Source organism: Falco peregrinus, chromosome 6 (genome assembly GCF_023634155.1).
Source record: "Falco peregrinus isolate bFalPer1 chromosome 6, bFalPer1.pri, whole genome shotgun sequence".
Taxonomy (NCBI): Eukaryota; Metazoa; Chordata; class Aves; order Falconiformes; family Falconidae; genus Falco; species Falco peregrinus.
Genome location: NC_073726.1, coordinates 83612613 through 83638256, shown reverse-complemented (window position 1 = coordinate 83638256; position 25644 = coordinate 83612613). Strand labels below are relative to the sequence as shown.

The window sequence follows — 25644 nt, the reverse complement described above, 5'->3', positions numbered from 1 at the left end:
ATACATAAACCAGACATAATACCAAGATGCAAAATATATAGAATACGTTTTATGTATATATTATGCTTTTCGACCATAAGGCTAAGAATGCTACAGGCATATACTTTAGTATAGTCAGAATTGGCTATAGAACTGGTTGTGAGATGGGATCTGTTTGCATCTTTGTTACCCTGGTTGGGTTTTTTTTTCATCGTCTTGAGATCTGGCTCCATGCCCAGAGTGCTTTTATTGTGGCCTCTCCTCATCTGGGCCCTGATCATAGGATTTATGCGAACAACTTCTACCTTAACTGCTGCATTTCTCCAGAGTCCCGTTGTCTCTCAAAGGTTTTTAGTGTAGAGGGATCTCCCTCGGGGCCAGCGCACAATCGTTAGGACAGAACCTCTGTTCTCTCTCTCGCTGAAATCAGTAGCAAAAAGACCGCTTGTCTCAGTTACTGCAGGTCAGTCTGGGAGACACAAGTGTGATGTGGTGAGGGCTCTGTAGCTGAGAAGAGTTTGCCTGAATACACAGGTGCCTAATTCCCCTTTGGTTCCTCGGGACCGAGGCAAATGTCTGTGACAGTCTGAGCCTTGGGAGCCGTTCTGCATCCCTTGAAGCATGTAACCAGCTGGTGGGTAAGTAATCCTGGTGAATAAGTGGGACTAGGGGAGGATCAGAACAGTGGAGGCTCTGTTGATTTTGTGTAAAAAGGTGTCTTGGTGATTGAGTCAATTCAGTAAAAAGCTATTATTCTTAGTTGTGTTTTGGGATCACTATAATGAAATCTTTTCTGTGAGTGCAAGAGAGTGACTTTTCTTCAAATTTTGTGTTACTCTCACAGAGGCACTAGAAACTAGGAAAAGAACCTGCTATTTAAGAGGGGTATTTCAAAGCTGATGATGTCTCCTAGCAGAATGCCCATGTTTGGGGTTATTTTATGCCTGAGTGTATCAGCTGACAAAAGTTTCCCCAAAGTAAGATATAAAAAACTCAGGTTAAGCACAAGGTCAGGAGGAGGCATGAGACACACTGAGCCTGCGTCAGAAAATTCCCGTGCTTGTTTCTTCCCTTGGGTCTGACCCCATTGCCCCTGCCAGGCAGAAGCCCTCCTGCTCAGAACAGGTTGTGCTCCTGACCAGCATGACAGACAGCTGGGCATGGAGACTCTAGAAAAAATAGGTGAGACAAATTATGGGTAGCATAATCCCAGTGTGTCTTATAAAGATGCTCTTGGAAAGAGATTTCCCACTCTCAGGTGAAATTCAGCAGTGAGTCTCTAGCTGGAGTGTTATGGCTTTTGAAAAATCTCCACATAGCCACGTGCACGCACACAGCTGGATACACAAAGCACTGGTGCAAAGGAACTTTGTGCAGTTTTTGTGATCCACAGTTTTCAGTTCTGATAAGAAAGTGCGAATGAGAATGTGTGAAACAGGAGTGGTGTTTGTTCCCTGGGTTTTCTATGTTAGAGCTAAGAGAAATAGAAAAAGCCAACAGAAGCTTGGAAACTGTAAACCTAGGGACTTTCGTTTGGCCACGTAAATCCTTCTCTAAGCATCTCCTAAAAAGCAAAGCAGTGAAGTCCCAGAGTCATCAATAATACCCTATATTATAGAACTTCTGGAATGTGACATTTGTATTAAGGAGCCTTCAGATTTTTTTTTCAAGTGACTGAAGTGACATAGTGGCACCCTTGCTATTGACTTTACAGAGGACTCATGTTGCCAAATTGCAGGGATGCTTTCAGAGATCTTACCTGCAGTTCCCAGTCCTTAGCACTCACTCCTGGATGTTTGAAATACAGGTCTGTCAGTTGGTCTAGCTGTTTCTTTCTGAAGGCAGAGCGCATCCTCGTGAAGCAAAGTAGGCACCTCCAGGGACTTGTTTCCATAACAACCTCTCAGACTGGTGACTGTGACTACAAGCAAAAGCACTCGTTGAATATTTTCAGGTTTCAGATATTGGCACCTTATCTTTACAGCTGTTTTCTTTGCTTACTGAAGATGATTTCATCACCTTGTGTCATGTACAACTGTCCTGTCCAACCTGAGACAGACAGTTACCAGCATTTGAAAGCAGAGAATGCAAACCAGGAGGTGGGAAGGGATTTTATTTGTATATCCTTGCACACAAAGAGGTGGGGAGTGTGCAAAGCACAATCGGAACACTCACAATCAGGGAGCTGAAGGGCTGCTGACCTGTGAATGTGGAATTATCTGGGAGCCCGGTAACAAAGAGTGCAAGCTAAAGCATCACATTAAAAACCAGAAACTCTCTCATTAGGAAATAGTTTTGCTGTGGAAGAGACAATTGCTCCTTCCTGAACTCTTGGCTGTTCTGTGACAATCAGTTCCTCAGATAATTTTCCCACAAGAAGTTTTGCACCAAAGCAGGACAGGGCAGAAATCATCTTGTTGGATGTGGGGAAGGAAGGAAAGGAATTTCACTGAGGACACCTTTTTTCATCCACAACTCATCAACCACATAAAAAGATGGTAAGCGTGAAAGTCATGAAGAGCTGTTTTGCAATATTTCAAAGTCAACGTCACTGGTGGATGCCTGCACTTACCTCCAAGATGAAATTGCTGTTCTGCTCCTGTTTGGAAAATGTTGCAATGTGGGATTTCTGAGCAATTTTCTGTTTTGGCCCTGTTCCTTTTGATCCAACTTTCATGGATAAACATTCACTGCTACAGCAGCTGTGGGGGAGAAGGTGACTGGACTTGGTGTTCTTTCCTAAGCCCCAGCATACAGAGATCCCTATGGAGGTAAAGAAGAATGAATATAAAGGAAATTCAGGGCACCAAGAGACAGGGTAAGGACTGAAGTGTCTCCCATACTGTGATGGAAAGAACAGCATCAACCCTAAAAGCAAAGGAACAAACGGCTCCAGTGTCTGCTGCTATAGCAGAAGTAGGTAAGGTTTCTTTCTTTTTTTTTAATGTGTGAAATTAACAACTAAGAGTTTCTTGCAATTAATAAGGAAGGATTTCCTAATTAAGATTTGCAGCCTAAAGGGAGAATCTGGTTCTAGTTGAAGAAAGAAAGATAATTATAAACTACAAAAATGTAGTATGAGCCAGATCCTCACCATCTGCTGATTCAAGCTGGCAAAACTCTATTTAGTACAACTACCTTGGTTTATATTGGGCTCCAACTTCAATCTTCTGTACTTATGTCATAACATATGTACTATTTGCTAAAATGCTTATTTTTGTTTGTTCTTTTCTTGAGGTCCTGTTTACATCAGGGAAAGATCTGCGGATTACAGCAGGAGTTAACCACAGCTTTCCCAAAAGCTCTCATCTGACTTGAGTCCAAGTAAGTCTACCAACTTCAGCAAAGTTAAGCTTCCCCTTTAAGTTTATCTTGACAAAAATAAGACCAGCAGCGTTTTATTTGTTTTTTCAATGGTGGAAATGTGCAGGCAAATACATAGAGAAGTTTAAACGAGCTTCTGCCCTGAGCTGCAGCCCTGTAAGCACAAGATAGCTCTATTTACATTGCTGTAACCAAAAGCACAGTCTGAGCTCTTCATCTTTGCCCTTTGGAGCTCGCAGTCTAGACAAATCCTATTCTGCAGACATTTGTAGCCATACTATCAGCAGGCTCACAGTCGAATCCCTGACTTGCAGTCATCTGCTTTACACAGAAAGTTAGGGAGGGGAGCAGGTGCTTGCAGGATGAAAAGGCTTAATCCTCTGATAAAATGAACCAGTGAATGCTGAGTGTCCTTAGCTGCCACCAAACGCGGTTGGTGATGAACGTGCCTGCCAATTACAAGGAGGAGCAATTCTTGTGCAGGGCCAGATCCTAAGTAGGGCAGGACCCTAGTCAGGAAGATAAACCCAGAAAAATGTGTTTTTTTGGGAAAGCAGACAGGGACTGCAGTAGCATTGATTTCCAGTGTAGCTTATGCTGTTAGTCCATGCGAATTCTGTGTGCCTTGCCTAACTGGCTGCGTTCTCACTTGCCCCAGGGGCATCTGTCTGGGGCGTGTTGGCTGGCACAAGAGTTTAAGTATCATTGCATGGATTTACACTTTGGGAAACAGGTAACTGATTGGTGTGGGTTTTACATTGCTAAAGCATAAACATTCATTGGTAAACGCTCAGGGCAGGAAGTATCCACGTTCTCTGTAGTGCAAATTAAGAGGGGCTGAAGCAATAGGGTGAACTTCCCTGTGTGCAACGTTTTCTTAGTGAAAGAAAGGAAAGGATTTACTGGAGGGAATGTGCTCATCAGCTTCCATGGGCACCCTAAAATACTGAAGCTTTGTTGCTTATTGGTTAGAGAGAAGACTCATGGGAAACCTTTGTCTTCATACAAAATATTGAAAGTTCAGTAAGTCCTTCTTTGGCTTCACTTTCACTAAACGAATAAAAAGATACTCAGTAGTGTAAAGTTTTGGAAGACCCTTAGTCAAAAAGTGCTATAAATCACAAATTTATCAATTTATTTACCACACTTACCAATTAAATTACCAAATCTAATTGGTATTGTAGCCATTGTGTTTTTAAAGAAAACAAGGGTTTGATTCTGCTCTCTACCTGAGGTTATATAAATATGTCCTTAAGGATGTGAATGGTGTGACTCCTGATTTAAGTGACTGTGAGAGAAGAATCAGGCCCAAAGAAGAGGGCTGTAAATGCAGACATCTAGGATATATCTCTTTAGCTGTTGTAGATATATTGGTCTGTTCACCTAAAAGGTTGTATACAATTTTACACCAACAGAAGAGTTAGCTTTTAGAGTACAAAATGGTTTATTCTTTTACACTCTCTGGAGAGAAATTAAATGGTATTTTACAAGAAAACTGGAACATTACTGTCTCCTCTTGCTGCTTGTTGATGCATCTGTTGTTTTCAATTAGCTTGATGGCATCCATTTTCAGGAAGCAGATGCTGCCCTCTTTTACACTGGTGCAATTCTGGAATAACTCCACTGACGTCAGTGAAGTGACTCCAAATTTATCCCCGGTGAAAGCAGAATTGGACCACAGTCTCTTTATTTGCTTATCTGCTGTGGTGCCCTTGGGAAGGCGCACCATTACCATACCATAAGGGGAAGGCAAGCACCTGTCTGCTGTGCCATGCTCAGCTCCTTTGTGTCCTTGACATCACACTCAGTTCCTGGCTGGAGAAGTCAGGCTCGTGTGGGGTGTGAATGGTCACTAGATTCCCCATGTTGAATGGAGCAGTTGCTGGTCCTAAATTCTTGACCACTTCCCCATTCCAATTTCTATCAGCTTTCTCTTGGATATGTTTTCCAAGGAGACAAGAGTTTTTTAAGCTAAAGACATGTAATTGCAAGTCCTAAGTAATTATAACAGAAGGGTAGCAGAGGTAGGCATGGTGACAAACTCTACCCCTTCTAGTTTTTCACTGTTACGGCTATGTGAAACTTGTTGCAGTCCCGGCAGGTTGGCTATACATATGCTGGCTTCAGAGTCTCCATTTTCAAGGACCTTTCAGGGACAAATTGGGCTACTTCTTTCCTACTCTAACTGCTGGTCTCAGCCATGCCTTCCCTGGAACTGGACAAAAAGCTTCATATAAAAGCTGTCAGCATGCTGTGTAGAAAAATACCACTTGAGATGGGGCAGATGAGGGTGAATAGCAGAAACAGAGTCAGTAAGGAACAGAGTAAATAAGCAGTGTGAGACAGGAGGGAGGTTCTTAAAAGAGTTCCTCAAGGATTGGTCCTGGGATTGTTTAAAACATTGGCAGTAGAGCTGTGACTATGAAATTCAGCAATTAAGCAGCCTAAGTGTCATCATCAAGTCTGTGGGTGAGAACACAGAACTAGATGGCTGAATAATTGAGTTGAAGAAATGGAAAGATACTAAAGAGCACAGAAACTAAAGCTGTGGTAGGGATTTTGGTGACAAGTTTATCAGTTGGGGAAGATGGACAAAAAGAAAGACTGGGGCTGCCAAGATCAGCCGGAGTGCCAGTGTCACCTACTGAGCCACCAGAGTAATGCAGCCATAAAAACTGCAGGTGCAAGTCTTTGCAAATCTCAGAAGAAGCTCGTTCAGCACCACCTGGGAAATGTTGATTCTGTAAGGCCTCATCTGGAATGCTATGTGCATTTTTGGTGACCTAAATTTGGTCAGGAAGGATGCACAGAAGAACAGCAAGAATGATCAGGTGAATGGAAGGTGCTTTGCGTGAGGAAGCTGGAAGAGCCTGACTTTTCTAGGTCAGCAAAAGATTGACAAGACCTATAGTTAGAAAAATACTGGGGGCAGAGTAGCCGAAAGAGGTAAGAGCTATTTGAGGTAAAAGGCAGTGTCGGTGTTTGAACAATAGAGCATTAATTGCTATGAATAAATTTACCCTGGTAAGAAAAAGGTGATTTCTAATATAACAGAGAAGGAGAAATGAAAGCTCATTCCAGGTTGAATAGCAGAAATGAAGGCAAAAAACCCAGATATTTTTTTTTTCAGGTGGACTTTGTAAAATTTGTGAAAGGGATAATATGCAAGTAGTTACACGCAATGGGAATAGCCTGAATTCAGTGACTTTGTCTACTGGAATCCTCTCCTACATTTGAAATGTCTTTGAGATACTGAATAGATGAAAAATCGTAAGATCTTCCCTGATTTCTTGTGTCCTCCAGTTAATTTGCCACACTGCATCCATTTAACTATAAAACACTAAACTGGTGATTTTATCGTTTATTACTTGGAGGATCTGTGAGTCTTGGGAAATGTTTTTTCTGTATGGGACTGGAAGAAGAGAAGGGAGTCCTAGGAGTGGGGTAGGATGGGGCAGGGGATACCAGGTCACTCCAAGAGCTAGTCTGGAGACAGAGGGAAAGTTCATGCCCTTTAAAAAAACACCAGTCTCTGTTCACTGCTCTTCCCCTCAGCCTGGGACCTCTGCTGACCTTGTCTGGTCCTTTCTTCATATCCAGAGCTCTCCAGCTCTATGCTGACCTTCCTCCTCCCTGGGGTCTCTGGCAATTCCTCACTACCATGAGCTCCCTGGAATCATTGGAACGGTGCATTGCACCTAATTTTGAGAAAAGCCTTGAGACAGCTCTGCTGCAGCTCAGCTAGGGTGTCTGATTTGGATGCAGAAATCAACAGCAATGCATGATTTTCAACAGCTTATTTTGAATGGAAGGTCAGAACAGTTAATATAACAGTGGCCACTCTGGCCTGAAGAAGTGAGCAGAAATATTTCCTGTTCCAGGCAGCGTTCTAGCAGAGACAGAATAAAGCTTCAGGTTTCCTCTCTTAACTCTTTCAGTTCATTTCATCCTGTAGAAAAGTCACAAAATAGCCGCTTAAGCTCAGCAGATAGACTAGACATTGATCAAGGCAGGAACTTCACCCATCCAGCCAGCTGTGTGTCACAAAAGCACCAAGAAGAATCCATTCTTATACTTTGTCCTTGAGCCTTCTAGCTTGTTGCTGCTCTTTGTTCACTTATGTGAGGAAACCATCATCTTGTGATTTGTGTCTTTGTTTTGGCTAGCTAGTTCTGCTCTTTAACTTTGAAATAACTCTGCTTTTTTCTCCTTTAAGTTGAAAAAAAAAAAAAAGCAAAGCAAAGGAAATTTTATGAATAGCCATGCACGTGATGAAAACATGTGAATATGGGCACCACCTGAGCTTTATCAATGACATTAGCAAGATGGTTCACACAAATACGGTTGTCCATAAGTTGTCTTAGGGCTTGTCCCAAGTGCTCGACATAATTTCTTGAATTATGTCAGTAAGACAAATTAGAAAGGAATTATAACAAATACAGAGTAAGCCAGTGATTTTCATATGAAATATGAATACACTGCCACATCTGTTTCTGAGCTGAGCTCACTTTGAAGTTGATGGAAGAAACCACCCTAAGTGTATGTGCATGTGCTTCTTCATTTACTGCTGTTGTGTACAGAGCATTGGGCTTGAAGAAAATAACATATTAATGATGAAGATCTTCCTGCAGCATTCACCACACAAACAGAGCAAAAGCTGGGCAAAGGCCTTACATGGTTAAAATCGCATATACCTTTTTGGAGCATGAAGAACTTGCCAATAGTAAGAGAACATTACTAAATTTTGATTTTGTAGTAGGAACAGAATAAGGCACAGTTAGCTGTGGACAGTAGTGGGAAAACAAGAGTCTAAATGAGCAGAACCCATGACTCATTCTTTAGTGCTACAGAAAAAATCTTCATATTCTTGGCCCTGGCAACCATGTCTTTTAGCAAGGAGGTGTTGACTTTGACAGGGATTACATTTAAAGAGCACAGAAACAAACCCTACAAGTAAATGGTGTTGATTCATGGGGATGTTTAAGAAGCATGGGAGATGCATTTATTGTGAATCTTCAAGCCAGTGTGATTTATTTATGCCTAAACAGTATTTACACATACTCTTTTTTTTTTTTTTTTTTTGTTTTTTTGGCTTGGCATCACAAACAGCTCAAGAACACTTTATCCACTGTGTGAAACACCAACATGCTCTTAACTTGTGACCAAGTTCTGACCCTATTTGCCCTTTTCTATGCTTCAGTTTTAAACCTTCTTTAGTCAAGACCTGCATTCTCATAATGGGTTTATATTATTAAGGGTAGGGCTGTCATCAAACAGTAAGGAGCTCTGTGCACAAGCTCCCTTGTCAGTGATGAAGAAATAGACCTGCTTTGTGTTTGAATCCCACTTCATCATCTGTACATGAAGTAGAAAGGTACAGAGTAGATATTTACCTGTTGGTCCTGTTTGGTGTCAGATGACCAAACTTAGAATGTCTACTTTATCACTGTATTTTTTTCTCTAGATAAGTACCACAAATATATTTTATATTTCTTGAGCTCTGAATTATGCTCCTATTTTAATATATCAGAAATAGTACTGCCAGGTACATTCCTTTTTAGTACTATAGATTATGGGCTTTCATGCTTACAAAATAATACCCACAGAGCAACTGATCTTTGTAGTCTGTCCTTGGAGATGGCACAGTGGGGTATTCACTGTTGCTTATCCATTAGTCTCTGATTTGATGACCTATTACAGTTTTCTACAGTGGATTACAAGCATTTCTGTAGGACATATTTCCATCAAAAGATGCTTCTTCCTCAAAATCAGCAAGATTTGTGAGAGGAATTTCATTTCAGCTCATTTTGGTATTCTTTAGAAAATGCATATTTGGAGAATTTTGTAATGTGTGTGATTGTTTTCTTAATGTTCTGAATATTTTTGCTCTTTAATATTTTTTTTAACAAAAATTAACAACATTTGCATCTATGCCTTATTTACTTTTATCTGTAATGAAAGATATAACACGGATTTTGTTGGGGTTTCTTTGGGTTTTATTTTGGTTTGGTTTGGTTTTTAAGGGAAGGGATTGTCATTGGTTTAGGTGAGTTTATTTTTAAAAAACTTCTTTTCCAAGCAGTGTAGTGGTAGCCATTGGTTGTTCCTATTACTAGCAGTGTGGCGCCAGTGTCAGCTCCAATACTTCCTTGAATTCAGTTAGGTGATATTCATAGAACCATAGAATCATGTGGGTTGGAAAAGACCTTTAAGATCATCAAGTCCAACCATTAAGCCAGGACTGCCAAGTCCATCACTCCACCATGTCACTAAGCACCACATCTACACAATTGTAAAACACCTCCAGGGATGGTGATTCTACCACCTCCCTGGGCAGCCTGTTCCAATGTTTGACCACCCTTCAGTGAAGACATTTTTCCTAATACCCAATCTAAACCTCCCCTGGCACAGCTTGAGGCCTTTTCCTCTCATCCTGTTGCTTGTTACCTGGGAGAAGAGACCAACCCCCACCTGCCTGCAACCCCCTTTCAGGGAGCTGTAGAGAGCAATAAGGTCCCCCCTGAGCCTCCTCCTCTCCAGGATAAAAAACCCCAGTTCCCTCAGCCGCTTCTCATAAGACTTGTGCTCCAGACCCTTCACCAGCTCTGTTGCCCTTCTCTGGACACGCTCCAGCACCTCAATGTCCCTCTTGCAGTGAGGGGCCCAAAACTGAACCCAGGATTCAAGGTGTGGCCTCACCAGTACAAGGGGACAATCACTTCCCTTGTTCTGCTGGCCACACTGTTTCTGACACAAGCCAGGATGCTGTTGGCCTTTCTGGCCACCTGGGCACACCAGTGGGCACACATATTCATACGTCTGTCAGCCAGCACCCCCAGCTCCCTTTCCCCCAGGCAGCTTTCCAGCCACCCTTCCCCAAGCCTGTAACGTTGCGTGGGTTGTTGTGACCCAGGTGAAGGACCCAGCACTTGGACTTGTTGAACCTCCTACAATTGGCCTTGGTCCATCAATCCAGCCTGCCCAGATCCCTCTGCATCCCCCAGATGCTTCAAAAGAGGTGAAATGACAAACCAAATGGAATGGGGACTACAGCATGTATTAGCAGTGACAGAAGGGATGTTGCAGTGCTTTGGCTATTGCTGAGGCAAGCCAGCTGTTCTTTTCTGCAACTGGAAAACCTGCACAGGTAAAAAATGAGTCCAGACTGCGTTTACAATGCAGCCTGACTTGCTAGAGCATGTCATTAGGAATTCTGAGCCCCTCCCCCTCCGTTTCCACTCAGTGGGTAATCTTTTAAGATGTTTTTACTCATAGATTATGTAATAGGAAAAGACAAAAGGAAAAAAAAAACAACACCAAAACCCACAACCAAACCCCAAATGATTATTTTCTAGTTGTATTGGCAAGAATAGAAGTAGAAGGTGCTATCTGCAGTGTGCTGTAGCTCACCTTACTTTTTTTTGTTGGCTCTTTAAAAAAAAAGCGCAGATTTGTAAACTGCCATTAACACTTAGCTTAGTGGATTTCAGAGAAGATGAGTAGTGAGCTCTTTGCATAGTAACCATTAATCAACATTTCCATAGAAAATGTCTGAATACATATTGATCAAGCCAGCTGCAGCTGTGATATAGCTGTGTTGGGTTTTAGAGTTTGGTGCAGCTTTCCTCTCCATCCTGCATCACCCAATCATGTAACCTACATAGCAGAAAAAACACCTGCTGGTACTTCTGGCCCTGGCATTTCTGCTTATTAGTAAGTTGCATCAAAAGGTTGTGTAAGGTTTTTCATTAGTTAAGAGACTACTTAATAGGAAAGTCTTGTAATTAAATGTTGGACTTGGAATCAAGGGGACAGTCCCCAGTACTGTCACATGGCCTTTGGATTTCCCACATCTCAGTTCCTTGGCAATAAACTGAGACGTTATTATGCCATTTAGTCGCTCCTTTTCCCTAAATGATTTAGACAGGGAAATCTTGGTGTGTATGCCTCATCTCTTACCTCTATAATGTCAAGGCACAGTTGGAGAACCCTAGTTTCTGAGGACACTGTGTTGCATTACTGTCATAACAATAGTAACTAACATATGGATGGTAAGGATCAAACAAACACAGAAGAACATTTGGCCCTGTGCATGGGACTTACGGAATATCCAAATGCTAACAAGTCCTGCCGTTACCTAGCTCTGTGTTGGCTTTGGGCCAGTGCTTTGACCATACTAATCTGATTTCTGTTTTTCAGGCTCAGACACAAAATACTCAGTGCAACGCTCTTAATCGTGACTCTCTGTTCCCTTGCAGGCTGCCTTACAATTAAAGGTGTGCAAAATATTCCTATCTGACAAAGTCCAGAGCTGACTTACTGCAAGGTAAATTGAAAGCCTCTTGAATGTGCCACGGAGATAAGAGGCTGACATAACTTTTCGCAACTAGTCCAACAGAAGTAAAATTATGCAGGTTTTTCTTTTTTCACCCCTTGAATTGCTATCAGGGACCAAGGTATTAAAGCAGAAGAAGAGGGTATGCTGGAGATGGGAGAACTTTGTCATCTCTCTCACAGATTTGTATTAGCCCTCCAAGCACAAAGGTGATGCTAGGATGCTAGGAGCTCACTGGTATTGAGCAGTCAAATCTGCACTTGGAATCTGGCAAGATCATCTTTTTACAGATTTTCACTAGCATGGTTAAGAATTAATCCTAAATGCTCTGCTAGTTTTTGTTCCTTTATGGTCTTTCAGAGGAATATGAGGATACATAGAATAGCAATTATGGCTTTTCATTGTTTATATTTAGTCATATATCGGTGATTCAGAAGCAAGCATATGTGAAAAGGCCCAGATGAATCCTTTTGCAAATTCCTTCCTGTCTTATAGCGTATTTAGGTGCCTGAGTCACATTTTTGGAGAGGCCCATTGTCATGTCTTTGTGCTTACCATGATACATGAGGAGTTTTCTTGATGGCCAAAATATTTTAACACCCCTACTGATGCAGAGAGTTGCTGTTAGACAAGTGAAGCCAAATTCTCAGCTGGTATTCATACATCAGCACATTTTTCTTTTGATGCCAACGGGGCAGGGTGGTACAGGGTATTTTATAAGCCTTCAGGTTTTTTTTTTCAGCTGGTCAATTTTCCATATGGTTAGGAAATGAGTCCTGTTTGCTTGAAAATTTAGTGTCTTGAAGTACAACTCAAATTTCCATTTGAATGGTTTTGAGTTTTCACTGTCAGATCTGCCATAGTGCCATACCAGTCTGTGGACAGACTGATGCTCACACGCACATTCTCGTCCTGGTATGCATGTGGCATTTCTTTTTTCCCGTGCCTCAATTTGCCCAACTGTAGAAGGGAAGTAAAACCTATCTCTCCTCAGCATGCAATTGGGTGTTTATCAGTGATAAAGATCTATAGGTACCAACGTATTCATTGGTAAACTCATTTTTCTCCAGGTGACGCAAATGACCCTTTTTCCTACAGGGAATCACAAACAGGTGGCATGAGGCAGGGCTGGGATTGGACTTAGGTTTGCAGCTGGGGCAGTCATTCACTGTGGGACCTTCAGATAGCTTCTCTGTAAGTCATTTTTGATTTCATATGGTTGTAATTTCCAGAAAGGGCATCAATATTTTCACAGCTGGAAATGGGATAAATGGGATACTGACCCTTTTTACTTGCTTCTCTGACATTGCCTCTGTTAGTGTTTCCCTGTGCTCCTACACTTTCCATGCTTTCCATTAATAATCATAAACCTGATTACTAGGTCTTCAGGTGACTATAGTGGGAGTATAAATACTTAACTAATCAGCCAGGCACTACGATAAGTCTCACTTCCAGAAGTTTGGTAGAAGATAGCACTTTAAAAAATGCCTGTTAAAGCCTAGAAACACCATAGCTATTGGGATTTTCTTCTAGTGATCTCAGTGAAACAGGGTTGGGCCAATTTGCAAGTCCTGCCTCTTGCTTTAAGCTGAAGTAGTAGTTGACAGTGAAAGAGCAACAGGAGCAAAGGATCCTTTGAGCCCAAACCACCTACTTCTTAGGGACTGGTGAGCTGTAAATGAACTTGCTGCTTGTACTTACATTGGTGTTTTTCATCACACTCCTTCTCTCCAGCTGTTTGTTGCTCTGGTGATCCCTTGAGTGCATGACCTGTGCCATGCCACCTCCATTCTCACCTCCACAGGTGGACTCCACCAAAGCAATGCCTTTCCTCACGGTGCTTCCTTTAAATCCATGATGTCATCAACTTGTGGCAATTTTCCTATCAATTAATGCAGTTGCTTTCAATTTATTAATGTTTTACCATGCCAGCCTGATGTGTCTCAGCTGCAAAGGCAAAATGAAATATTGCTGCATATGTGGGGCCAGAGTTAAGCCTTGGGGAGGAACAGAGAGAGAGAAAGGAGAGCTGAGACAGAGGGTGCCTGGAGACCCGTGGGAGGAGGGGAGAGGTAAGGAGTGGAGGTGACTATTACTGCTGCCACAACCAGGCAGCAGTTTCCTGGTCCCCACGCCCCTTTCCACACCTCGTCGGCAAGTGCAATCCTGACTTCCCAGGGCTTGGGTGTAAGCAGAGCAGAGGGCAGGACCATGGCTGGTTTGCTGTCCCCAGCAGCCTGTTGACCTTAGCAACTGTTGTCTTTGCCTCGGCTGTAAACCCAGCTCTAATATTTTTTGCGATTTTATGCGCTGGTTCCCTGGGTGTATCCATACTGCAAAAGAGCATTTAAAACAGCAATGAAGATATAACAGATAAGGCTTTAACAAGAGCTAGCAACTGAAGCTAAAGCTGATAAAGGAAGGTTAGACTCAAGCTGAGTAAAGTTACTTCATTTTCTCAGATGCTTTAAGCTGGAATACTTGACCTTGGTGATCCTTTTCAAAAATTTTAATAAGGACGAGCATATGTTGTTGGATTTTAATTGAAAGTCATTGACTCTGCAGTTCTCCCAGAATATTTTCTTGAAGGGATGCTTTGTAAGTCTAGGGAAAACTCTAAGCCCTGTGTCATAGGATCCTCAAACACTGATGAGAAGGCTTTGAAATCTGATGCACAATTCAAATTTTAATGTCTGTGTTGTGGCTCCGTCTTTGACCCATAAATGGGAGAGGATCACAAAACTGTATGGGTGCTGTATCAGTTGAGTATATATGTCAAGTGTGTCCATGCATGTGCATGTAAAGGCTTGAGCCCCCTCTAGCCCATGCTGGATAGCTGTAGGTTACACAAGCTCCAAGCTTTTGCAGTGATATTAAGTAGAATGCGAATGATGTGGCGATTAGCAAGATTGTTAACTGAATTTGGTTTGGTACAGTATTTTGAACAAAGAAAGCATATTGTAAGCAATAGCTGTTATTAATTAGTTTCAGCCTTACCCAATACAATTTCTCAGCAGCAAAAAAGAAGCAGTTGTTCTGGAGGTTGCTGTGGCTAACCCTTTTCTGGGGTTAAGCTTACTGTTGTTTATTCAAGCAAAATGCCTACAGAAAGCAGATGGTGATCTTTCCAAGCAAAGACACAGAGGATCAGCTGGTGTGCTGGCATGGGAGAATCTGTAGAATTATGCTGAAGACTGGAAAGACTGAAAATTCAAAAGAAAAACCCGTGATGTGAAAAAGTCTGCCTTATACTGACTGTTGCTGCCAGGAAATGCCACCAAAAGCTGGTGACGAGTTTGTGGGGTGGCACAGTGCCATCCTGAGGGCCATGGAGGGATCTGACAAGGCAACACTTGGCTGTGGGACCTGCACTGCGACAGGGCTGGCAGCTTGTGGCAGAGGTGAGTTTGGCCATGAAGGCTCTATTTGCGTAAGGAGAGTTGCCTGCTTCGGCATTTAAAATATTTACGCAGTTTGCTACTGGTGAGCTACCTTGATAGCCAGTGCTGGGGTGTGCCATGAACCCTCCATAATGTTCACGAAGCTCTGCACCCTGGCTGTGCAGAAGCAGGACTCGTGGGGCACAAACCTCCCCTGATAACAGAGATACAGCGTTTTTTTTGGTTGGTTTTTTTTTTTTTTTTCTTTTTTTTTTTTTTTTTTTAGCTGAGCGTAGACTAGCTCTTTCAAGGCGTGAGAGAGAGGGCAGCTTCTTTTTGTGCAGCGAGCAGGACCCACACTGCTAGGAAAGTCCCCTGGTCCCCAGGTTATCAGAGGAGGCTGGTGAATTCAGGGGTGCAGCAGGATGCTCTTCTTGCTGCTGAAGCTTCGTGGGACATAGAATTAATGATGCAGAAGAGGAAGTATAGCTTCAGAGCACTCCTTAAAGCAGGGAATGAGACCTCCTGCTCTTCACTCTTTCCTTCTTTCTTGGGTGAGATTTTTCTACCAGCAGCCTGGCAGATCTGCCTTGTTTTGTCATTCTGCCAGTGGATCTTGAAATCGTTAACGCTTTGCAAAGATCATGTAAACAGGCAGCTGTAGGAGCACTGGATGGTCAACTTGCTAATGCCTGGGGCTTTGGTGCTCTGGAGGCAGCTGCCATAGAGGCAAGCACAGAAACAAGGTGTCTGGTATCCTGGGTGAGTGCCCTTAACCCCTGAGCTGCGTTGTAAGGGCAAGCAACTACCCGCTCTGGCTCTTCCCCTTCTGATGTGATGGGAGAGAAGGTGGTCAGCCCTCCAGGTGCAGAGCATGGCCTGTCAGCATGCTCAGAGCTGGACCTCTGGCTTTAAGCAACACATGTAGTGAGGTGTGGGCTGGTGGTATGTGTTGGGAAGACCTGAAGCATTAGACAGCCTGAGTGGCACTGTCATTTGCCATGGACATGTGGAGAAATTCAGTGTTTTCTATGTTCTTGTGTCTCTGGAGTTTGGTGACAGCTGAGGACAAGCACTTAGCCTTGCTATATTGAATTTAAGCATGTCGAAGGGAATGGATGTGTGATTTGGCCACATGACCCATTTTCTGAAGCAAGTCAATAAATTTTTTGCACAGCATCATAAAGGACATTAAATCCAACAATGTCCTTTTAACTGTTAATGTCAGAGTTAAGGAACATTTGCTCTAAAGTTGAGATTCCTCAAAGGAGTTCCATATGGCTCCTAGGGAAAGAAGTGCAAACTGCATATGGCCAGCACTGTGTGGGGTTAAACTGGGGATTTAATTTGAGGAGGGATGATGGAGTATTGGGTGGGAATTTCCCTGAATATTTTCATTCACTCAGTCAAGCTAAAACTACCAGTTTCACATGAGGCAGTGCTGCACCTTTCCAGTGGAACTTTAACATCAGCTGATTTTGTATGCCACTGCATCAGTTTCCCTGTGTTGGAGCAGGACAGTGGAAGGAGTTCATGGGTTTATGATCTCCTTAGAAACAGAGTTGCTCACTTCCCAGTTCTGTTGTTCTTTTTTGCTTCTTTGTTTTAAGATGGGTACTATAAACACTTTGGGTCTGGTCTGTTTAATCGCCTCTCCCTTATCCTTGCACAGTGTAACAGCCTGGCTGCCACGTGTGTCTCTCATAACGGAAGTGAGCATCATTTGCTTCAGCAGAGTTACATCACTTGAAGTAACTTCTCCTACGATTTTGCTGTCCCTAGTGTTTTCAGCTGAGATACTCAAAGCCTTAAGTTATTCTCAGTTAACTTGCCAGTAGTTGTTCCTATGTGTAGATCTCCCTCTTACTTACACATATAGTTTGAATGGAATTGTGTCTCTCACCAGTGAGAAGGATTCAAGGATCTTGCATGGTGGCGGGAGGCAGCAGGTTTTTTTAAAATATGAAGGAGGGTCTGGAGCACCAGTCTTATGAGGAGCAGGTGAGGGAACTGGGGTTGTTTAGTCTGGAGAAAAGGAGGTGAGGGGGGACCGTATTGCTCTCTACAGCTACTTGAAAGGAGGTTGCAGGCAGGTGGGGGTAGGTCTCTTCTCCCAGATAACAAGAGGAAAAGGGCCTCAAGCTGTGCCAGGGGAGGTTTAGACTGCATATTAGGAAAATAACTCCTTCACTGAAAGTGTGGTCAAACATTGGAACAGGCTGCCCAGGGAGGTGGTGGAATCACCCTGAAGGTGTTTAAAAAAATGCGTAGATGTGGTGCTTAGTGACATGGTGTAGTGATGGACTTGGCAGTCCTGGGATAATGGTTGGACTTGCTGATCTTAAAAGCCTTTTCCAACCTAAATGATTCTGTAGATCTATGATAATTGCATATTTTCAAATCATAAATGTAGGAGGTGTCTGAAATGGGGTTGAAAAATTGCACAGGTGAGTTTCAATCCCATTCCAGAACATAGTCCATTTTTTCATGTTGCCATTTTCAGAAAGCCTCACTGCAAAGTTAGGAACTATTTTCTATGAATTTGGACATCAATATCAGACTTAAAATGAAGGGCAATAAGAGATAGAGAAGCTGGTCACCAAAATTAATCCTTTTACACATATATGAGTCCCACCTTTTAAAACATGGCAGCAATGTAATAGGTTTTGTTTCTGGATACCTGTAAAAGGCCTGCAATCTGCTTTCTGAAATTCAGTCCCTTCAGAGTGTCAAGCTGAGCATCCAGCATAACTGGCCACTTTGGAAATTCTTGGTTTAGTTTTGTAATTTATATTAAAACAGTATTTAAAAGTAACGAGTAAGTCATAGGCTGGCAAGGAGTACTTTAGTATTTCATTTATCTTATGCTTCAACAGTTGCCTTACTTCATGTCTGTTCCTTTTAGAAACCTTACTTTTACGTGTATAGAATTAAAGGCATAGAAAAATCCTCTTTGGTCCATCTGCCTTTCTTCTGGCCCAGTCAAAATCTTTCCTCTCACTTTTTCTGTGTGTGTGATAGTAATCATTACCTTAACGGTCCTTTCAAGCACGATTGTAAACTTGGATCTGGCCCCTGGTTTCATGTCAGTCCTTCACTGCTGTATTGTACTAGCTAATCCCTTGCTTATTCGGCAGATTTAAAATGTCAGTTTTGCTGTCCTGTGGCCATACTGTTTGGGTTTTGCAGTGTTGAATGACTATGTATTCATCAGTTATACTTTCTGAGCTGTTTTCAGACATCTACTTGATGCTGTGGTGTTTGATCCCTGCAGTTGCTTTGTTTATAAAATATTTGATGAAAGTTGATCCAGAAAAATTTAGATTTGGGCTTTTGGATTTGCAAATACTTCAAGAAAATCTTTCATGCTAAGCTCAAAAACCTGTTTATGTTATGTTATTTTTTTTTTACTGGGACCATTTCTGTTGCTATTGATTTTAAGTTTTGCATAAATCTTACTTTGGACAGGCAGATGATATTACATACCTTAACCATGCAATACTTCCAGTGCAGGAGGAGTCTTGTTTACCACTAAGGAGCTTCACTAAATGAATTTACAAACCATAAAAGAGCAGAGATTTTCTCCCTGTAGATCAGGAAACAAACTCTAAGAAAGCATATTTTACATTTTCTAAGCATTTGTTGGATTATTGATGTACACAATGGATAAAAGGAGATCCAGGATATCAGATCTTTACTAGATAGACTCCTGTCCTCTACTGGAAAATCTCTGCTGACTTTGGGGAAGATCCACATCAGATACATCAGTATAAAACTAAGAGTAGAATCAGACCAACAAACCCCACTGTGATTGTTCACTCTGTGGGAAAATCCAGTGGTTGGTCATAGGTTCAATTAATGCAGCTGTTGCAGACATCTGTCTCTGCCGGTGAATTGTTTGATGGGGTCTCTGACTTCTCATACTCGAAGCAATCACTAGTATCCAGTTATTTTTGCTCTGAGTTTTTGGAAAACTATGATCTAGCCTTTATATCTCTGCCCGCTTGTTCACTCTCTGTAATCCCTGGGTTGAAAACTTCTCTCTCCAACATGTAAATCTGCAGGAGAAAGCTTACATGAAATCCAATTCAGTGAGGGAATTTTGATTTGAAGATCAGCAGAGATTTAGCGTGCAAATCAGAGATTTCTCACAATTTTCATGAACTCAAAGCAAGCAGGCTGTACGTTTTGTTGGTAGAGCTGGCTTTTCCTTAGAAAACTTTTTGAAGAGTGAATGCATTTTACAAATTCTTACTTGTAATATTTTACACATCTCTATATATCTGTAGTCAATGCTTAAATACATAGCTTCTCTATGAGTGTGAATGTGTTTATATATATATTTTAAAAATATAAATATATTTTAATATATATGAGATATATAAAATAGGCAGACACATGCTTAACTTCTTTAAGCTCATGACTAGCCCTGTCAACTACTGTTAAGTCTGGGCCTCAGAAGTTCTAAGATGATTAGTGTCCCATGCTAACCATATGGCTGTGGAGGTTTGACCATGACTGGATGCCAGGTGCCTATCAAACTGCTCTATCACTCTCCTCCTCAGCTGGACAGGGATTAAAAATACAACAAAAGGGTCATGGGTTGAGAGAAGTACAGGGAGAGCACTCAGCAATTACAATCATGGGCAAAACAGACTCAACTCAGAAAAAATGGTTTAATTTATTACCAATCAAGTCAGAGTAGGATAATGAGAAATAAAGACTAAATCTTAAAACACCTTCCCTCCACCCCTCCCTTCTTCCCAGGCTTAACTTCACTCCCAATTTCTCTACCTCCTCTTCCAAGTGGTGCAGGGGGATGGGGAATGGGGGTTGTGGTCAGTTCATCACACGCTGTCTCTGCCGCTCCTTCCTCCTCAAACTCTTTCCCCTGCCCCAGCGTGGGTCCCCATGGGGGTCACAAGTCCTGCCAGCAAACCTGCCCCAGCCTGGGCTCCTCTGCCCATGGGTCCTGCCAGGACCCTGCTCCAGCGTGGGCTGCCCACGGGGTCACAGCCTCCTTCGGGTATCCCCCTGCTCCAGCGTGGGGTCCTCCAGGGGCTGCAGGTGGATACCTGCTCCACCACGGACCTCCATGGGCAGAGGGGCACAGCCGGCCTCACCGTGGGCTTCACCAGGGGCTGCCGGGGAATCTCTGCTCCGGCACCTGGAGCCCCTCCTGCCCCCCCTGCACTGACCGGGGTGCCTGCAGGGCTGTTGCTCTCACATACCCTCACGCCTCTCTCCCAGCTGCTGTTGTGCAGTTGGGTTTTCCCCAACTTCTTAAATACGTTCTCCCAGAGATGCTGCCGCCATCACTCGGCCTCGGCCAGCGGCGGGCCCGGCCTGGAGCCGGCGGGCATTGGCTGTCGGACATGGGGGCAGCCGCCAGCAGCTTCTCACAGAAGCCACCCCTGCAGCCCCCCCGCTACCAAAACTTTGCCACACAAACCCCATACAGTATTAAAGGAACATGTAAGCCATCCTGTGTAAAGAAAAATGGAATAGGTAACTTATAGGGGCATGTTAGGCCAGCAGAATTGAGGCTTTGCGCTGTTGACCTACAGAGGGAAAAGAAATGTAAGTATTGCTTGAGTTACGAGGACCTTTGTGCCTTTTCAGGTTGTAACAGTCTTTGACCAATTTAGGAAGGCCCAAGTGCTACATTTATTGCAGTCACTTTTATGTTCTTTTTCTCTCTCTTTTGTTGTGGAGGACTGCAGGTATTTTTAGTAACTTACGAATAGCCCTTTAAGTTTTATGTGTCACCAGCACAGATGCAGCTAGAATGGACTGCATCAGAGCATGGCAATGGAGAAGTCTCTAAATGAAGAGAAGTCCTCACAGACCGAATACATTTTCTGTTTGTTGCCTAAATAAATCTTTTCAGATCTGATTAAAAAAAAAATATATTTTTTTAGGATTCCTTCTCTTGTTCTAATACACTTTCCTGACCCTGGTGTAGAAGGAGAGGCTTATAAACTGAATTGTCAATGTAGATCTGTCTCAAAAGGACTTAAAATTAGACATCAAGAAAATGGCTACAGGAATTAACAAAGTCCCAGTTACAGTAAAGGTCAGACCTTGGGTCTCCATCCTTGGAGCAGCACAGCCCTGCAATGCAGACTAAGAAACTCTGCAAGGAGAGGTGTGTATAATTCCCAGCATCTGTAAGGAAAAATCCCCCATAAATCAAATCCCACCAGGCATCAAGATAAGCAAACATATGTAGCACTCTCCATTGTACCCAGCTGCAGTTATATTGACAAGATATCTCAAATAATGTCCCTTCAAACAGTCTCATTAAGAAATGAATGTTTAGGTTGACGTGTCTTAACTCTGATCCATGCAAAATAACACATTAGCCTTGGGTATTTTCTTAACATGTAACACTTTTTTTTTTTTTTCCTTTTCTTCTTTCTAGGTTGGATTCTGGATGTTGCAAGGCTGTCATGTCAGGATGCTGCAGAAAAGGTTGTTGCATCTTCTTGCTGTAGAGTTGGTGAAGTTTCCCTGTGTGCAGAGAATACATTTATGGACAGGAAACTGGTTTCCTTGCTTTGCGGTTTTCTTGTTGCTGTTGTTTTTGAAGGGGTTAACGCTCTTAGTTCCAGAAAACTGAAACGAGATGTGAACTGGGGTTGGAAGGAGGAAGCAGGGGGAATCCCATACAAGATTCGAATGTGTCTTATTTCTGGGAAAACTAAATAAAGCAGGATTCAATTGCCAGTGGCTAAATAGCAGCAGTTTATGAGCTGTTCATCAATAGCCTCAGACAAGCACTAAGTCCTGTGAGAAGCTGGAAATTGACACAGGGCACCTCCAAAAGGCTCCATTGTCAAAACTTACTTTAAACTTTTTTTCAAGTGAAGAATACAGTCCTGGCAAATGTGTAAGGTCAGCCCTTAGAAGAGCAAATAGCTTTCTCTAATGAATCAAAAAAGTGGCCAAAGTCTGTCCATTTGTCTGCCTGTCTTTTGGCCTTGGATTACTGTGCTATTTAAAACTGTGTTTTCGTAACTCAGATAAATAGTAGGTGTTTCACATAGCTCTGCAAGTAGTAATCATCCTGTTTGTGCATAATATCTGATATCTAAGGGATGGGCCAAAACTAGAGGTATTTCTCATTTACCTATGAAGTGTCTTGCTTTAGCATACGTACAGTCAATTCTTGTTGTGAACATGTGAGTCCATTGCCTGCTCTATAGGAGGCAGGGACTTAGTTTCAGTGGCTGTAGAGTTTCACTGAAATAGCGCTGTTTGTAGTCTTTCATGTGATTTAGAAGGCACAATAGCCAGACAGTTCTGAAAATGTAATATAATTGTATGCAGCGTTCCCAGAAAAAGCCCAGAAGTCTTCTCCCATTGCAGCATTGTGATAAAAACCTCTGCTGCTTTTCAAGCTCCACAAGTCCATGCTGTGCTCTGCTGAAGCTGATAAAAAACCCAATAAGCACTGAAAAGTGAAGGGCAGAGAGGGATGCTCTGGCCTGGAATCCCCTCTCTTTGCAGCAGCAAAGGCAGTCATGCAGCTGAATGTCCATAACCAAAGGTGGATCCACCCCGTGTGTGTTGCCAACTCTCTGCAGAGATGAGTGGGTAGAAAGAATTGATTCTGGAAGAGGAGAAACTGAAAGGAAGAGCAGTGTAAAGGATGCCCTGAGCATGATGACTAGGATTTTCAGAAGGTACTCTGATGGGTACTGGGCATCCAGCCTTCCTAAGACTTTTTATCAGTAACACCCTCTACGTTTCATGAGTGACTTTTAGCCAGTCTGGCATTCTTCACAGTCAGTGTGTGAGGGAAAAGAGGTAGAAGGCAGCTCACTCTTAATTTGACAGCTATCGGCACCTGTAACAGGCTAGGACTGTGATACCTCCTCGTGGCTGCTGGCTGAGGGTCTGATCCTCTGCTGAGCTGTGACTTTCTGATGACCTGTAACTCGAACAGACTTATAGGACTGGGCACAGAGGAAGCCTGAGGTGCCAGATCCAAAGATGCTTTTGGAGCAGATCTGCTCAGTAGTCCTGAGCATGGATGTGAACCCACAGTTCTTAGGAAGCAACATTCATTCCACATTCATATTGTGTGGGTGCAAACAATACAGAGATCTACTCTATGTCTTAGTACAGGCCAGCTTGCCATGTGGGACTTCTCTGAGTCACTGTGTATCCTGATCTGCGTAGCAAAGCCGTGTGGCTGACCATGGGTAGCCAGAGCTGCCATGGACCCTTCTTGCAAGGGCTGTTGTCTTCAGAGTCAACTAAGTGCAGGCTGCCTTTAGAGAGGTGTGAATATGCTGCAGAAGTCTACGGGTACCCTTCAGATACATGGCATGCAGGTCAGACTTTAGACCATACTGTGTGCCAGCACAAACAGCAGAGATGTTAGTTACAGAATCACTTTGATTTTGCTGTGAAACCTTGTTCTGGTGTGTTATTTCAAGTAAGGCAGTTAGGACTTGCAGGCCAGATCATGTGGTGAGATAGTAATTCCTACTCCCTTATTGGAGATAGGGTGATTTATACAAGTCTGGTCCAACATTTCTGAGAAATTGTGGATGGCAGGTATTTTTTTGTTTGTTTGTTGCACTGAAAACTTGAAGCCTTTCAAATAAAGTATGTGAGGTAAATAGAATTTTTAGACGGAGCGTGTCCTTCAGTCTGTTTGCTGGATTCAGACTTCGAGAATACAAGTTCTTTGTACAGAGTCCCTCGCGCAATGCGAGAAGAGGTTTTTGGGCTTGAAAGTTGACCAAGGAAGTGGGACTCAGTTGAGCTTTGAACAGCAATCATTGTTCTCATTGGTGATGCCATTATATGTGCTTGACTGAAATCCAACATTGCACAGGTCATAACCTGATAAAACCATGTAACTGATATTTGTGATTGTTCCTATCAGTGTGATTGACTGTTAAATAGGCTAGACATACGAATAAAATCAATATTTTTTAAAGTGTGGTGTGTTTTTTATGGCAAAAAGACTGGTTGCACTCTTGGACTTCATTATATTCATATGAAGTATTTGATGTGGAATTAATACAGCTGTGCAGCTTTCTTAGGACAGCTCACAGCTGCTTGCAGAAGTGTACCTTTTCCTCCTCAGACGCAATTACTGCAGCGCTGCACTGAAGACCTGCCACAGGGAGATGTGAAGGTAACTTGGTATGTCCTCCTCCTAGTCCTGCAGGGATGGTCCCTCTGTTCTGTGACAAGCTAACATCATCTGAAGTGATTTCATGGCTAGAGATCTGTATGGTGCTGGTGAGGGGGGGTGGCTGTCTCATCACACCTGCTGCTGCTGCCTCTGTCCCTCCCCTTCTTGCCTCATGGCCCTACAGATACCAAAGGATGGATGTGTTTTAAAGGGCTTTCTCCATTTCTGTACAGTGCTCCGTTCCAGCCCCTGTGGGAGGAAGGATTTTTTGAAGGTACCTCTGAGGTGCTTTTGCATCTCCCGTATTCTGGGTCTTGTTGGAAACCTAGGCAAAGTGCAGCTGACCCAGGCAGCTCTCTATGTGTTCCCACCTCCCAGGAGAGCTAGCTTGCTCCATCAAGCTCATGGCATCTGGGAATGCTCAATGGTGACCTCTGATCTCACATCTTTTGCTTGCTCCTTGTCTTGGCAGCCACAAAGATAAGTCCATGTGTGTGGAATTTATCCATGGGGGAGGCATTCTGTCTGCCTTACAATCGCACTGAAAGAGGACAATGAGACAACAGTCAAGGAAAATGCAAGACCTGGTTTCCCTCACTAGATGCAGTGGTCTGTGTCTGGCTGAATGAAGCAAGGGCAATCATTTCATCTTCTTCTAGCTTGATGCTGTGACAGGGCTGTTGCCAGTGAGTATGTGTGCTCGTCTGCTCCCTGTCAGTCATCCAAAGACCTGAATGTCTGTAATCACAGCCTTACACACCATTATATAAGGTCCTTGGCTGTCTTTGTAGTTCCTTAAGCCCTGAACTCTCTCACTTTCAAATTTGAGTTCACACACATCTTTTGTTTGTCTTACAAAAGAGGAGTCAAAAATCATCTGGAGGAAAGGCAAAAGTTACTCTAGTTACTCTACAAAGAACTCTACATTAAAGTGATGGCAGAAATGGCATTGAGGAACCAACACGTGTCTTGGTTCCCATCATTACAGACACTATCACCACAAGCCCTGCATTAGCAGTGGTCAAAACCTGCAGCAACACGTAGATATTAGATTGCTCACAAGTGCCAAAACATTTTACAGGTGGATGCATTAAGTTCAGAGATGTTATAGGCTATAGTAACAGATAAATCATCTTCTGGTCAGCCAAAAATAAATAAATAAATTGATCAGGTTCAGTTTACAATTCAGATCCAGTCATGTCTAACAATGCAAACCCCCTTATCCCCCCATCACCACCACCTCTCCCCCTTTTCTTTTCATTAAGTAAAACTCAAAATGTTCCTAGAAAAAAAAATAAAAGTTTTTCCTATGAAAATGCCCCTTTTATCCAGCAGGTAGCAAAGATCTGAAGTACCACCAAGGGAGGAGTGGTCATCTTGTTTTCTCAGGCTGCATGTAGGTGATCACTCATGAGAACTGAAAATGGATGATGGAAATAAAAGCATTTCTAGTTAGGCTGTAAGCTTAG

General features: G+C 42.8%; 1 long non-coding RNA gene across 1 annotated transcript; it reads left to right on the top strand.

The window, feature by feature from the left end:
• The first annotated feature begins 292 nt into the window (after positions 1–292).
• LOC129784811 (uncharacterized) lies at positions 293–23974 on the top strand. Its single transcript, XR_008747912.1, has 3 exons — positions 293–2899; positions 3217–3303; positions 21443–23974. It is a non-coding gene; the product is annotated as an uncharacterized LOC129784811 (long non-coding RNA).
• The last annotated feature ends 1670 nt before the right edge of the window (positions 23975–25644 follow it).